Source organism: Alligator mississippiensis, chromosome 6 (genome assembly GCF_030867095.1).
Source record: "Alligator mississippiensis isolate rAllMis1 chromosome 6, rAllMis1, whole genome shotgun sequence".
NCBI lineage: Eukaryota > Metazoa > Chordata > Crocodylia > Alligatoridae > Alligator > Alligator mississippiensis.
Window position 1 is genome coordinate 19,299,441 of NC_081829.1, and position 15,475 is coordinate 19,314,915.

The window sequence follows — 15,475 nt, forward strand, 5'->3', positions numbered from 1 at the left end:
AGGGAACACCAGCAGGGAGATGCACCGGAAGAAACAGACATCGGAGGAGCCAGCAGCACCCCATGCGGTCTAGTTTTGGTTTCAGGTTTTTTTTTCTTTTATTTATTTAAAACCCTGGAGGCTGTGTGAAAGACCAGGAATAGGGAAGCTAAAGGCTCACCACTGGCAATGGTTAGCCAATAAGGGGGTCAGGCTTCAGGCTTGCTAGGAACATACTTGAGGATGGCGGGCGGATGGCCCCAATGCACTGGGGATGATGGCAGGTGCCATTAAGTACTCAGTGAGTAGACACAGAAGTGCTCAAGTTGCAGGTGACAGGGTCCCGGGGGGCCTGCCTGTTTTCTTTTTGTCTCTTATTTTCTTCACGAGGGTTGGGAAATGGAGTAAGGCCTCCAGCCCCAGGACTGAGCTGTCTCTTGGCTGGTAGGCTCCATTTGCAGAACCAAGGACTCTACCTGCTGAGACTTATGTGAGTTCTGTTTCACCACTTAAGTTGCACACCATTTTCTTCTCTGTGGATTGGACTGTGACTGACCACTTGGAGGACCAGCTCAAGTATGGTCCTCATAAGCCAGGCCTGAGGTGACGGTGGTCCCATAGGAACCTTGGACAAAAAACAATAACCCATTGAGAATGAGGTTGCAACAGATGTGATACCAACAGGGTGGTACTAGGATTGGGTGTAGGGGAGGTTGGAGCCCCAAATAAAATCTGGACCCAACTTACCTATAACTACACACAGCAGGAGTAGCTCATCTCCCAGTGAAAACAAGTACAACACCAGGACATGGCAGGCGAGAATCAGGTAATCATGGCTGAGTGTAAAGAGTGGGTGAGCTTGTGTCCCCACAGCACAGTCTCACTGGGTGCAGGGCCAGTAGGCCCTGCAACCCTATCTTATACTTCGCCAACACCAACTACTTGGGTTCATTCACTTTTCATAATAGAGAAAAAAAAAAAAAAAAAAGATGGATCCTTAAGATTGTGTCTGGATCCTAAGCAAGTGAACAGGTACATTAAAAGGGAGTATTATCCCATTCCCACCAAGGAAGAGGTTTTTGGCAACATGAAACAAGCTAAATATTTCTCCACTTTGGATGTCTCTTCTGGATTTTGGCAAGTTCCCCATGAAAAAGAATAGCACTGGATTATATACCTTCAATGAACCCTTTGGAAGTGTAACAGCGTGGGGTCCTTGGGGTTGCCGTGATCTCTCCTAACCCCCCCCCCCCCCAACCATGCCAAATTGACCTAAAGGGCATCCTCGATTCTCGCCCGCCACATCTTTGATGGAAAATATATAATAGGGAGGCTGCCTTTCCGTCATCTTGAACACGGTTTCTTGCTGTACACTGGCCCCAGGCTCCTGAATCTCTTGTGGGCCCCGTTCTGTATTGGGTGTTTCAGGGCACCCCAGCCTTATGGGCTATGCGTGGCTCCAACCACCCCTTTACCACACCCCAAGCCTCGCAGATGGAACTGACGTTGTTCGGTCTGGGCCTTGTTATAATTTGGCCCCCTTGTCCTCCCTGGGCTCTCCGTGGCCCTGTCTCGCTCTGCACCCTTTGGCGCTCGGGTTCTCTGTGGCCCTATCTCGCTCTGCACCCTCTCTGGCGCTCGGGTTCTCTGCAGCCCTGTCTTGCTCTGCGCCTTCCTGGCACTCAGGGTTCAGTGCGCCCCAAATGCTGCGCCCTCTCTGGCGCCGGGGTTGGTGCACCTGAAATGCTGCACCCCCTCTGGCGCTGGGGTCCCCACACTGCCGTGGGTCCCCTATGAGGCCTCTTCCTTCCCCTAATAGCCTCACCCAAGCCACCGGTTAACAGCAAACAAAACACAAGCCCCTGGGCTATAACATAAATTCTAGCTACCTGGCTATAACATTATTCCATCCACACCAGGGGTACTCCATCCTTCACCGGTCTCAGGGGCTGTACTTACACTCATGCCTCTCCCCTTTGCTTACTCAGGGAGTGCTCCTTCCTCCTTGGCTGCTGGCAGCCCCCTTCCTTGGTCCCAGCTATGGGGTTTATATAGGCCTAGGGCCCTGCCTCCTCCAGCCAGATGACCAGGTACAAGTGCAGCCAATTCCCTCATTAACTAGTTGTCCCGGCAACCTGCACCTGGGTTCTTATCTCTACTCCTAGAATAGCAGGCACCTTAGTGCCCTGCTACAGGAAGGTATTGCTTTTGCAGGCTTCTTTTTGGACTGTGTTCTACATCTGAAGTATTTGACCGAAAAGTGCAACAAATTTTTGAAGGTCTTGATGGAACTATGGTTTATACTGATGATGTATTAGTTTGGGGAAATACTATGGAATAGCATGACTTGAGGCTAAGAAAGACATAGAAAGAGCTCACAGAGCAGGTTTGAAACTGAAAGAACATGCAAGATCAGGGTCAAAGAAATAACATAGCTGGGAAAACGCTCTCTGAGAAAGGGGTGCAAATTGATCCTGCAAGGGTTAAAACCTTTACAAACATGCCACCCCCTACAGATAAGAAAGGAGTACAAAGATTACTGGGAATTATCAATTTTGTAGGGAAGTATCTACCTAACTTAGCAGAGCAGACCGAACACCTTAGATCACTCCTACAAAAGAATGCTCAGTGGATATGGGAATATGAACATGAAGCTGAATTTAAAAACATGAAGGAAAAAATAATGAAAGCTCTGGTACTAAAATACTATGACCCTAAAAGACACATTCATTTGTCAACGGGTGCTCCTATAGAAGGCATTGAAGCAGCTTTGCTTCAAAAACTTGGGGATAGCTGGAGATATGCATCTAGGGCATTCTCCAAGTCAGAGTGTCTGTATGCACAAATTGAGAAAGAAAGTTTAGCTCTGGTATATGGCTGTAAGGAATTTCATGTATTCATCTATGGGAAGCCTGTGATAGCTAAAACTGATCATAAACCTTTGGTAATTATAGCAAAGAAAGGGTTATCAGACATGCTGCCCAGATTACAGAGACTTTTCTTTCAACTGCAGATGTATGATCTAGACATACAGCATGCACCAAGAAAATATCTACTATATTTCACAGTGGATAAGTCAAGGCTTGAAGCCAAAATATTTACCTTTAAATTTCTATCTCGACTCATACACCATATCAATACTTTTGATTATCACCCCAGGGATGCCCCAACCTGCCCCTGGCCCCAGCCCCAGTCAAACCCCAGCTCGGCCCCAACCTGACCCAACCTTCTTCACCTACCACAAGATGGCATCTCTGCCACTGGAGGCCATGGGGCCTTGGCCTGGCCCAAACACAGCCGGCAGGCCTTGCTGTCACCTTGGAGATGCCGCTCTGTTATCAAATTTCCCCATCATTTTGGGGTGCACTCATTTATTAGAGGTACATTTCTGGGGTCTCTGTAATTCTATCATTGTGCTGCTTTTGTTACTTGTGTTTCTATATGGAACTGTATTTCTCCCTCCTGCAAGTCCTCGCCCCCAATGAAGCTATCTTGTGGAACTCAGTTTCAATGGGGCTGGGTTCCTCAAGCCACCAAATCAGTCAAATACACACACACACACACACACACACACACAGATTAATGTGACATGACTGATCCAGCTGAGTTGATCAGCATGGACAGCCTGACATTCTCATATGCCAGGAATCAGTTCATTAGGGCAACAATAAAATGCAGTCAGACAAGCTCACAGGTGAACAGAATACCTCTGAATCAGGCTGGGTGTCCAGCTGACACCCTCATGGGCCAGCATTCAGTTCATTAGGGCACGTCTGAGCCAAACTGTGTCAATCAGCCTATACAAGCTGATCCCCCTGCGTCTCAAACTCAGCATGTCCCAACCTTTGCCCTAACTGTTCTAGTAGTGGATGAGCAAACCCCACAGTATTTTTGGGCATTAAAGGGAACTTTGGCTTAGGTAAAAGAAGCACTGCTACAGAGCAGGTTGGGAAAGGGAAATAGAGAAGGAAAAATACACCTGGTTACCACCAGTTTGACTATAAAAGTTATTTATTGCCAACTATATAAAACTTATGATGGTACTAGTAGTAATAGCCATTCAAGGAAAAACAAACAAAAACAATTACAATATTACCCTGGTTCAGTTGAGTATTTGGGGAAACCTAGCTCAAGCTTAACTAATAAAATTCAGGTTCAAAAAGCTATGCATAGAGAGAAAAAGAGAAAGAGAGAGGAAGAAAGAGCTGGGATCTCACCATTCCAAGGCACTCGGGTGTTTTGTTGACAGGCAAAGTTCCTAGCAGGATTGTTGAAAGTTAAACAGGCAATAAAAAGAGACAATCTGTTTATCCCAACTTCTCAAGAACAACAGTGGATGGTGTCAGAGAGATTTCTCCCTCTTGAAGCACACTGTTTGCTGCTTTACAGCTTTCTTATACCCTTAGTCCAACCTCTTCAAAGCATTCTTTTAATTGTGTAAATCGAGAGGGGTCCCAAGCTATAGCTGACAGGGAAAATCCTGTTATATAAACAGTTTCAGTTTAAATGAATTACCTTTTCAGTGACAAGGGGCTATCTGGTTTGGAACATCTGAAGAAACTGATTAACAACCAGGAAAAACATAAAGTTTTAAGGAGTAACCAGACACCTAGGAGCCGTCTTGAAATTATTATGAATAAAGATATACCGGAAGAGATACCACATTATTTCTTCTCAGATGGCCTAGCTATGCTTGTACTGTGAAGTTAGCTTGTTCCATGTTGTCCAGTGTTTTGTATTTAATAAGCCTCAGCATAGCGTGACTTTCAGATCTTACTGTAGTCTTTTACTGGTGCCTTGATTTGGTCTGTTTTCTAAAACAGGAAATCCCAAGGGCACATGGAACAGACTTCAGGGGATTACTTGGAGTGCTCATAAACTTTGTGGGGAGGACTTCCACTGGTCATCCTGGGAAAAGTATGACAGCATTTGTGGTCATGGTTCCAACAGGCTAGACATTGTGATGAACCCTTAACCATTGTTCAAATGTTGCCCATACCCCCTCTGATTTGGTCTCTTGCCTCAGCAATCCTTAACCTGGCAACCAAGTTTTAGTCAATCAAGTTTAAATAGGCCTCCCATACTGAGACCTACTCTTAGTTCAAGGAAGAGCTGTCAGTACTGGATGGCATTTTGTTCAAAGGCTCATGGCTTGTTTCAGTAGTGCTAAAGAAAGGCGTGTTAAACAGAATACATGAGGGGCATCTAGGCATTGAAAAATACAAAAAGAGAGCAAGGGGTGCTCTATATCGGTCCAACATAAATAATGACATAGAAGATTCTGTAAAGGCCTGTACAATGTGCCTAAAGTACAGATCAGTGCAAAGAAAAGATAGTCATGGGGGATCCCATAGCTCCGTGGTATCAAATGGGCATTGGCATAGTCATGCATTCAAGAAAAAATTATGTATTAGTGCTGGATTATTATTTTCACTAACCTGAAATTGCATTGCTCGAAAGCACAACAGCAACCCATGTCATAACTCAGATCAAATCAATTTTTGCTAGACATGGGATTCCACAAATTGTGAGAACAGACAACAGTCCTCAGTTCAACTGTATTGATTTTAAAGAGTTTGCAAACAAATATGGATTCCATCACAACACTTCAAGTCCTAAATACCCACAATCCAATGGTCTGATGGAAAATGGAGTACAAATAATGAAGAAATTCATAGAATCAAAGGACCAGAAGGGACCTGCAAGATCATCAAGTCTGGTCCCCTGCCATGGGCAGGAGGTTATTGCGTTTAAATGAGCTGAATAAGGTGCTTATCCAGCCTCCTCTTGAACACCTCCAAGGATAGTGACTGCACCACCTCTGCTGGTAGTGTGTTCCAGATTCTGGTTACCCTTACGGAAAAAAAGTTTTCCTTACGTTGAACCTAAATTTTCCCTCAATTGGCTTGTGCCCATTGGTCCTTGTCCTCTGAAGGTGTGCCTTCCTGAAGAGTTGTTCCCCTAGATCTTGATGCTCATCCCGGCATACTTGTAGGCAGCTATCAAGTCACCTCTCAGACTTCTCTTACTCAGACTGAACAGGCCCAGTTCCTGGAGGCTCTCCTCATAGGACCTATCCTCCAGGTCCCTAATCATATGGGTGGCCCTTCTCTGTACCCTCTTGAGCTTATCCACATTCTTCCTGAAGTGCAGTGCCTAGAACTGGACATAGTACTCCAGGTGTGGCCTCACCAATGCTGAATAGAGAGAGAGAATCACTTCCCTGGATCTATTGGCAACACATTGGCTGATGCACGCCAGAGTTCTGTTCGCCCTTCTGGTGACTTTATCGCACTGTTGGCTTGTGTTCATCTTCCAGTTGATTGTGGCCCCCAGGTCTTTTTCAGACATTGTGCCAGTGGACCACCACCCATCATGTATTTATGGTGAAGGTTCTTCCTACCCAGATGAAGAACCTGGCACTTCCCTGTTGAACCTCATCTGATTCTGTTCAGCTCACAGAACCTGTCAAGGTCAACCTGTGTCCTTAACCTATCCTCTGATGTGCCCGCATTTCCACACAGCTTGGTGTCATCCACAAACGTAATCATTGAGCTTTCCACCCCCTCATCCAAGTCATTGATAAATATGGTAAATAGCACGGGTCTAAGCACCAACCCCCGGGGGACACCCCTGGAGACAAGGCCATCCCATTGATTACAACTCTCTGGGATCAGCCTCTTGTTGTGAAGAGCTAGATTCACATATTGATGTTTACCTATCACTCTTAAATTACAGGGTAACACCCATGAAACATGGATTGTTCCCAGCAGAAATGCTATTTAACGGAACTTAAAACCAAGCTGCCAAATCTTGTGGATGATGCTTATCAGAATGAAAAGCAAAATGTGAAAACATAAAAAAAATTCCACAAACTCAAACAAAAAATGGTACTATGACAGGAGTTCCAGGGAGTTACCACAAATGCATAACAAAGATGTGGTGCTTGTGTCAGATGGAAAACTGTGAAAACAAAAAGCACTAGTTTCCCATCAAGTAGCTCCTAGATCCTATAAAGTAGTCACACCAGAAGGACAAGTGTTAAGAAGGAACAAAGACACTTTCAGCTCATAAAAGGAAGAACAGAAGCAGCATCACGAGATTCCCCAAAGAAAACAGAGCTAACAACACAGCTAACAACAATGCAAGGAAGAAAAGACAGAGGAGCTCAAAAATGGCATAGAAGTAGAGACATTTGAACAAGGAGACCAAACAAGAATGAACCAATAAGAATTGAGAATACAGAAAAACTGAAAAGGTCACTTAAAAAGCCAACACAAAGACTAATAGAGACCTGTTAAAATGTGCTTTAACGATGTTTGAGCTAAACTTCCCATGTTAGTGTTACATGGGGCCATGTAAAGGGGGAAGATGTGTGTATTAGGTCTGTGAAAGGCTTCGGACAGAGCTTTGGATCCAGAGAAGCTTTGGACACTTCGGGGTCCAAAGCAGCACATCCGGGTTGAAGCGCTGGCCTCATTCGGCTTCCCGAAGCGGGTCGGAGCTTCCCAATGAGCTTCGGAGTTCCTCGGATATCTGGCCGTAGGGTATAATGGGGAAACAATAAAATATCTATAACTTTGTTGTTTTTTGTCCGATTTGGATGAACTTTTCCAGGGTGGTAGACTCTGTAGAGAGCATAAAGCCTTCCAAGTTTCAAGAAGATAGGTGGAGGAGTTTGGGGGGACTGCACCTCAAATTCTTGAAAGCAAAACTCACGTCACATCTAGACATTACAACATAGCGGGGTGAAAACTGCAGGGGTGGTAGCTCTTACTGAGGCCACAAACCTGCCAAGTTTCAAGAAGATCGGTGCAGGGGTTTGGGGGGAACTGCCCCTCAAGCTGTGGACAAGCAAAACTGGTGCCATGGGTGCTTGTGGGACTGACTGTGTCTGTCTTGGGGCAGGGAGGGGAGACACTGCTGCAGGGCTGGCTGCTAAGCTGCTGTGTTACCAATCAATCAATAAATCATGATTCACTCAGGGACCAGGGACTCAGGGACTAGCTCAATACACAGGACCTAGCTACTACATAACGACTTAACGAGCATCAATTAGCACCTACAAAACCAGGCTAAGGAGAGGAAAGAATTAATACAGACAATCAACTGCCCCAAGCTAGACACAGTCTTGGCACAAGTTTTGCCTGTCAGCAGCTAGGGGTGCAGGGCCCCAGACCCCCCCCCCTGCACCGATCTCCTCCACAGCTGGCAGGTGTCACAGCAGGGGCCACCATCCCTGCAGCTGTCACCCTGCTGCGCCTTAACACACGCGGTGTCACCCATGTCATGAGTTTTGCTTGTCCGCAGCTTGAGGTGTAGTTCGCCCCAAACCCCTGCACCCATCTCCTTGAAACTTGGCAGGCTTTGTGGCCTCGGTAAGAGCTACCAGCTCTGCAGTTTTGACCCCCCTGTGTTGTAACATACAGCTGTGACATGAGTTTGGCTTTCAAGAATTTGGAGTACAGTTCCCCCCAAACCCCTGTACTGATCTTCTTGAAACTTAGCAGGTTTCATGCTCTCAGCAGAGGCTACCATCTCTGCAAGTTTCATCCAAATCAGACAAAAAAGACAACAAAGTTATAGATATTTCATTGATTCCCCATTATACCCTATGGCCAGATCTCTGAGGTGGCTCCAAAGCTTCGGAGCCGCGCCGGCCAGATCGAGGCAGAAACCCAGTCTGGAGCTCCAGATCCGATCACGGTCATTCGAAGCGACTAGATCCAAAGCCAGATCAGATCGCTGCCAACTCGCACAGGCCTACAGTGTATGTATACTTTTAAGAGTGGTAGGTATAAGTTGTTACATTCGCCCAGGAGAGACAGGAGGGAATCCTTGGAACAGCAGATGAGCAGGCTAAGAGGGCTCTCTGATTAAACAAGCTTTATTGTTCTATAAGTTTAATTCCTTGTTCTTCTGAGAACACAGACCCAGAGCCAGATCCCAGCACATGGGATGGGGTGGGGGTGGGGGCGGTAGGGCCTGATATCAGCACATAAGAGTGCCCCAGAGCCTGATCCTCATGCACAGGGTCTGATACTGCCTGCACACTGGCCCTGAACTATTCTTCTGGGCCCTGTGGCCAAAAGGTTGAGCATCACTTTCTTAGAGCATTGAGGTGGTCACTGAAAAACTGGTGCTTTGAGGCCACCCACAATCAGTATGAGGCTGTGCCCACATCCCTCTTTGCCCCTGCACAGCCTCTGAGGGAGGGGCCAGATGCTGGGAGTCAGGATGCTCCTCAATGGACCAGGAGGAGCAGCTCCTGGAAGAGCAGTGGGTTGGGGGCAAAGATCTGTTGGGACTTGGTACAATGTCTCCCTGGCTGTAGCTTGCATCCTGGCATAGGCCCTAAATCAAAGTATAGTTATTCAAATAATTTGTTCAGGCCTTCAGGGTCACCTTCCTATCAAACTGAAAAAAGTATATGGGATCACGCTTCTGAGGCAGAAAAGGGACCTTTCTGTTTAGTGGAAATTGATCTCTTTTGTATATGAGGAAGCACAACAACAAATTGTTGCTCATATAATCACTGTTAGTTCTAATTCTCAAAGTATTATATACCCCTTGGTGATGGTGGGTCTTGAAGTTAGTGAGAGAGTTGTCATGTACCCATGATACCACCACCAGTGGGCATATAAAGAGTGGGTGCATGGGAAACAATTAACATGAAAGGGTGCCTGACTCATGAAGATGTGGGATTATGTAACAGAGCACAAGTTGTGCTCTGTTACTCAAAGGGGATGAGCAAGCAGCAGCGCAACCTGCAGGTGGTTGCATTCCCAGTCAGGCAATTGTGCCTGATTGGGAACAGGCCCCAGCTGTTTATTATAAAAACAGGGCTCTGAGCAGTGAAGCCAGCAGTTTGCTGCTAGCAGCCAGAGAGAGAGCATCATCGAGCTGGAGTTGCTGATCAGAACATCTTGGAGGTACAGGGAAGGAGCTATGGGGAAGGTGGACATTCCTGGTCCTGGGGCATGATCTAAAATTACACCCTGCTGGGACTGGATGGTGAGGTGGGACTGCTGGTGGTGGGCCAGTCTCCAGGAAATACCACACCTGTGCCTCCCCAGTGAAGGGCAAGTATGGGGCACCAGAAAGCCTCAGTCTCCACTGCCTTGCGGGTGACCCTGTGGAGGGGAAAGGCTAGGGGAGCCCACCCCAAAGACAAAGCAAGGTCCCAGGCTCACAGTGAGGCCTGAGGCAGGGCCCTAGTTGTGTGAAGGGACCTGAGGCAGAGCCCAGGTGCACAGCAAGTCCTGAAGTGTATGAAGGAGTCAGGTGTGAGGCTCCAGAAAGGTGGGACCCTGAGTACATGAAGAAGCTGGATGTGAAGCTCCTGGGGCAAGGTGATTAAGGCCCAGTGTCGGGCAAGGAGATTAAAACCCAATGTCAGACAGGGGATGAGGCCCCAGTGTGAGGCCGTGATGGGACCAAAAGGATCCCAAGCTGGGCAGTTCGTGTGCTGCCTTGGCCTGAGCACTGGTGACGGATGTACTGCTGTGTCTTGTGGCCCCTAAGGTAGGTCTATAGCATCTCTTTGGCCGCCCCCAAACTCATCTGCCATGACTTTGAATGTACTACCAGTGGGGGGGGGTGAACCCCCTCTACACCCCAACCTCATGCCAACCTCCGGTGGGACACCAGATCTTGTGGCGGCCGTTCCTCCGGTGCAGGTGTGTTCTGAACTCCGATGCCTGTCTTGGGCTCCATGCGCCATGCGTTCTATGTCTGCAGGGGCCCACAGACCTACTAGTTATGCTGTCCGGGCCTCAGCACCCTCTGGGACCCCCAAGATAGGGGGAAACAAAAGACAAAATGCGAACAAAGCAAAAGAAAGAAAAAAAGGAAGGAAGCCACCACACCTGTGTTCCTCTGCCGCATTCACCTCTCCCTGCCGGGGGCCCCTTATAAGGCTAGGGGACTCAATTCATGCAGCCTGCGGTCCCATCACTACACTCCCTCCAACAGAGAGAAAAGAAAAAAAAAATGGACCGAAACAAAATAAGGATATGGGTGGCCTATGGGGCTGTTCCACCGGTCCTACCCCCCAGAGTCGATGGGGTCCCTTTGTCGCCCCACCTTGGGAGTTTCTTCAGCTCTGCTGTTACCGACCTGCCTTCCACACCTGGTACCTGTGCGTGTTTGGGGAAATAACCCGTTGTCTCCCCCGGGTCTGCTACAGCCCCTACTTCTGGGCAGTCACTTCCTTCCTGCCCCCGAGTGCGGCTTGCAGTGGCACTCTCCCTCGGCATTGCCGGCAGTATCTTGCTCCTGTCACCCCTCGGTCCTTGCGGTTTGAGTCCTCCTCTGCCCATGCCAGGAGCCCCTGCTGCCTCTATCACTGTTCCCTGTCTGGACTTTCCTATGCTGTGCAAGCACCGGCCGGTGTCGAGAGCCTCTGCCAGCTCTCCTGCCTCCCCCGCTCTTCCCACAGCAATCCTTTTTATTTCTGCCAGCTGGTGATTGCTCATGATATCACCAGCCAGTCTCAGATGAATAAAAGCGGGCTTGAAACCTGCATGGGTTCCCCTCTCTGTTCCAATGGCACCATGCGTCCTATTGCAGGTAAGCAAGTTTCTTGTTTCTGTGTTTTTACATCTGGCCCTTGGCCCCAGAGCCCCCAGGGCATGTCTCAGGGGTCTTTTGTTCAAACGCCCCTGAGACAGGGTGACTTTGGGTTGGTTCCCCAGCAGCTTCACCTGCCACATCTTTGATGATGGTTATGTTTGGATCGGGAGGACGAAGTTCAGTTCTGCTTTCCCTGGCGCCTTCCCTTGGTTGTTCCCATTTGTTCCTTCTTTGTGGGGCTCTGCCTCCCCTACACCCTGCCTAATGCCAACCATGATGTTGTCACCTGTGTCATTGAGGTTGATGTTCTGAACCTTCTTGGCACTTGGTCTCTCAGGATCTTCGGCCGCAGGCTAATGGTGATACTTCTATGCCGAGGGTCTCCTACGACCCCCCACTTCTCTCAGCTTACATGGCATCTGGTCTCGGCACTGTTCTGTCCCATTGCACATCTACTCTTCACTGGGTTCAGTACCTTTCTCCATCTGTTACATCTGAATCCTGGCCCCGCTGGGTCCTGCTGTACTCCAGTTGCTGCTGTCGACTTACTTGGTCCATGACAACCCTATGAATAGATCCTTGGGCCCTCTCTGTCTCTGCACTCTCACTGTGACCCCTTTCTGGAATATCCACCAGGTCCCCTCACTGGGACTGCTCAAGAGCTCTGGCCCCTCCGGGCTGGTTGGGGACTCCACTTCTGGTCCCCCAGGCTTGTCTTCCGCTGGGTCTTTTATCCCAGTGTCTGGCTGACCAACTGGCCCCCATGTGGACGCGAGAGCCGTTCCCAGCTCCTCTTGGCTAAGATGCCTTTTTTTTTTTTTTTTCTTTTGATCACTTCCCGCGGCAACTCTGGCCACCATGGTTTCACTTTTACTGCCATTGGCTTCCAGCATGGTATCCCGCCACCTCCCCGTCTCTCCCGGTAAGTCTTTTTCATACTGGGGTTGTATCCTGTTGCCAAGAATGACCACCCCAGACCAGTATCCTCCTGCCGGTGGGGACCAGACACTGGTAGAGAACTGGACCCTATTGGAATAATGGGTCCAAGAAAAGGAGCAGCAGGAAAAAGCCTTCCCTGCTAAACATTTCATAGTTTCATAGATAGTTTCATAGACGTTAGGGTCGGAAGGGACCTATTAGATCATCGAGTCCAACCCCCTGCCCTGGACAGAAAAGAGTGCTAGGGTCAGATGACCCCAGCCAGGTGTCTGTCCAATCTCCTTTTAAATACCTCCGAGGAAGGGGATGGCACCACCTCCCTTGGAAGCGTATTCCATATTTTGGCAACCCTCACTGTAAAGAATTTTTTCCTGATGTTCAATCTGAATTTTTCTCTCTTCCAGTTTGTGGCCATTATTTATAGTTACACCAACGGGCGCCCTGGTAAACATTGTATCCCCTATTTCTTGCTGACACCCCTGATGAGTTTTTGTAGGAAGCCACAAGATCACCTCAGCCTCCTCTTGTGGAGGCTGAAGAGGTTTAGGTCTCCCAATTGGTCCACATAGGGTTTTTTCTGTAGGCCTTTAACCAGACACGTGACCCTCCTCTGCTTGCTTTCCAGGCCATCCACATCCCTCCTGAAGTGCAGTGCCCAAAACTGGTTGCCGTACTCCAGCTGCAGCCTGACCAATGCGATACAGAGGGGAAGTATCACTTCCCTAGAACTGTTTGTGATGCACCTACTTATGCAAGAAAGGGTGCAATTAGCTTTACTTATTATGACATCACACTGGTGACTCATGTTCATTTTGGAGTCAACTACTACTCCAAGATCCCTTTCTGCAGCTGTGCTACTTAGAATGGTACTTCCTAGGCTATAGGAGTGTTGATGATTCTTGCTCCCCAGGTGCAACACATGACACTTATCTTTGTTAAACTGCATCCTATTCTGTTCTGCCCACTTCCCCAGCCTGTCCAAATCAGCCTGGATTAGCTCCCTGCTGTCTAGTTTGTGTACCTCCTCCCATAGTTTCGTGTCATCAGCAAACTGGGATAGGGTGCTTTCTATCCCTCATCCAAGTCACTAATGAAGATATTGAATAGAACCAGTCCCAGGACAGAGCCCTGGGGGATTCTGCTACCTATATTTCTCCAGGTAGAAACCAACCCCTCCACCACCACTCTCTGGGTGCATCCCCTAAGCCAATTTTCTACCCACTGGACTGTGCATTGCAACTACATTGCAACTGTTTATTTATAAGAATTGGGTGTGACACTGTGTCAAAGGCCTCTTTAAAATCTAAGTAAATAACATCTGCCTCTATTGTTTCATCCAACCATTTTGTGACCCAGTTGTAAAATGAAACCAAGTTAGTTAGGCAGAATCTGCCTGCTATGAATCCATGCTGATTGTTCCTTAACATTATTTTACCCGCTGGTCCCCCACAAATGTGATCCTTAATAATTTTCTCAAAGGTCTTGCCAAGGATAGAGGTGAGACTAACCAGCCTATGGTTACCCGGTTCCCCCTTCCTCCTCTTCTTGAAAATAGGGACCACATTGGCCCTTTTCCAATACTCCGGGACCTGTCCTGAGCACCACAAGTGCTCAAACAGTTGTGTCAGTGGCTCCATTATGGAGGGGGAAGGTGGGTGTCAGAGCACCTTAAGTGCTCTGCAACTTTATGACCTAGATCAGGCAGTAAGCAGGTGTGGCCCAGCCCTGATGAGCAGCCATTTTAAGTCCTAGGCCAGCAGGACTAGAAGCAGCAGTTGCTGCCTGATGCCATGGAATCAACATCTCTGGGCAGAGCTGCTGCTTCAGGGACAATCTGGAGGTAAGGGAAGGAGCTACTGGGGTGGCCAGGAGACTTCTGGCCCTGGGTATGACTTGAAGCTGCACCCTGCCAGGGACGGGTGGCTCCTAATGGTGTGGGAGCCCTCAAGAAATGCCAGGCCAGTTACCGCCCCAGTGAAAGGCAAGGAGGGGCACCTTAACCCCAGTCCCCGCCTTCAGGTGGGGCACTTTACATTGGAGGGAGAGATAAGGTGACACATGGTTATGACCACCTGAGCCCAGGGGGTGCAAGACCCTGGAGAGTGGGTAGTGGGGCCAAGCACGCCCATGATTGGCACCTGAGCCCAGTGGGGTGTAAGACCCAGGGGAAAGAGAGAGAGTGGTGGGTCAGGCATGCCAATGAGTGGCACAGCTGGCTTCTTCCCCCCTGCTCTGTCCCCTCTGTCCCCACCATCATGGCAATGAGTTGCCTTCTGTCAGAACGCTTCTTCGTGCTCTGATTGACTGTTTGTCAGCCAATCAGAGCATGAATAAAGCATCACAGGCAGACTGACAGACAGACTTAGGCTTTTATAATATTAGAATGGGATTACTGGAAAGAGTTGCAGGGTGGACTGTTATGGGAGGTCCAATGCTTGTTGTGTCCCCCACAGAGCACCCCATCCCAAACCTGACAAGACAAGAAAAAGCGGCAATACTGGGCCAAGCAAAGGAGAGCCTTCCTTAACATTTGAAAGAGGGCAATTAGCAACTCTTCTGTCTATTATGAGCCTAATGCTTGGCTTTTGTTTTTTGCATCACCTCATCCACACCCTCCCTTCCCTCCACGTGTGGTTCCCCCATCCCTCACCTGGCCCAGTGGGGCAGCTATGTGCATGCATGCTGCTGGGCAATGTAGTGGTTCCCAACTGGGGGGTGGAGTAGGGGGCTCAGGGTCCCCATCAGGTGGGATGCAGCTCTGCTGGGAAGGGGGATCCCCCATACCCAAGAAATATTAATTCACCGCTACGCCACAATGGCGCTACCCACCCACCCGAGGCTGCTGCTCTGCTGATTTCACAGAAGATAGGAGGCAAATGATTAATTCTCTTTTACATAACAATCCTTTAATGTTTTTATTTACATTTACATTTGTATGAATCCAAGCATTCGGTGAGAACCCACCCACCCCTGCAGGGCAGAG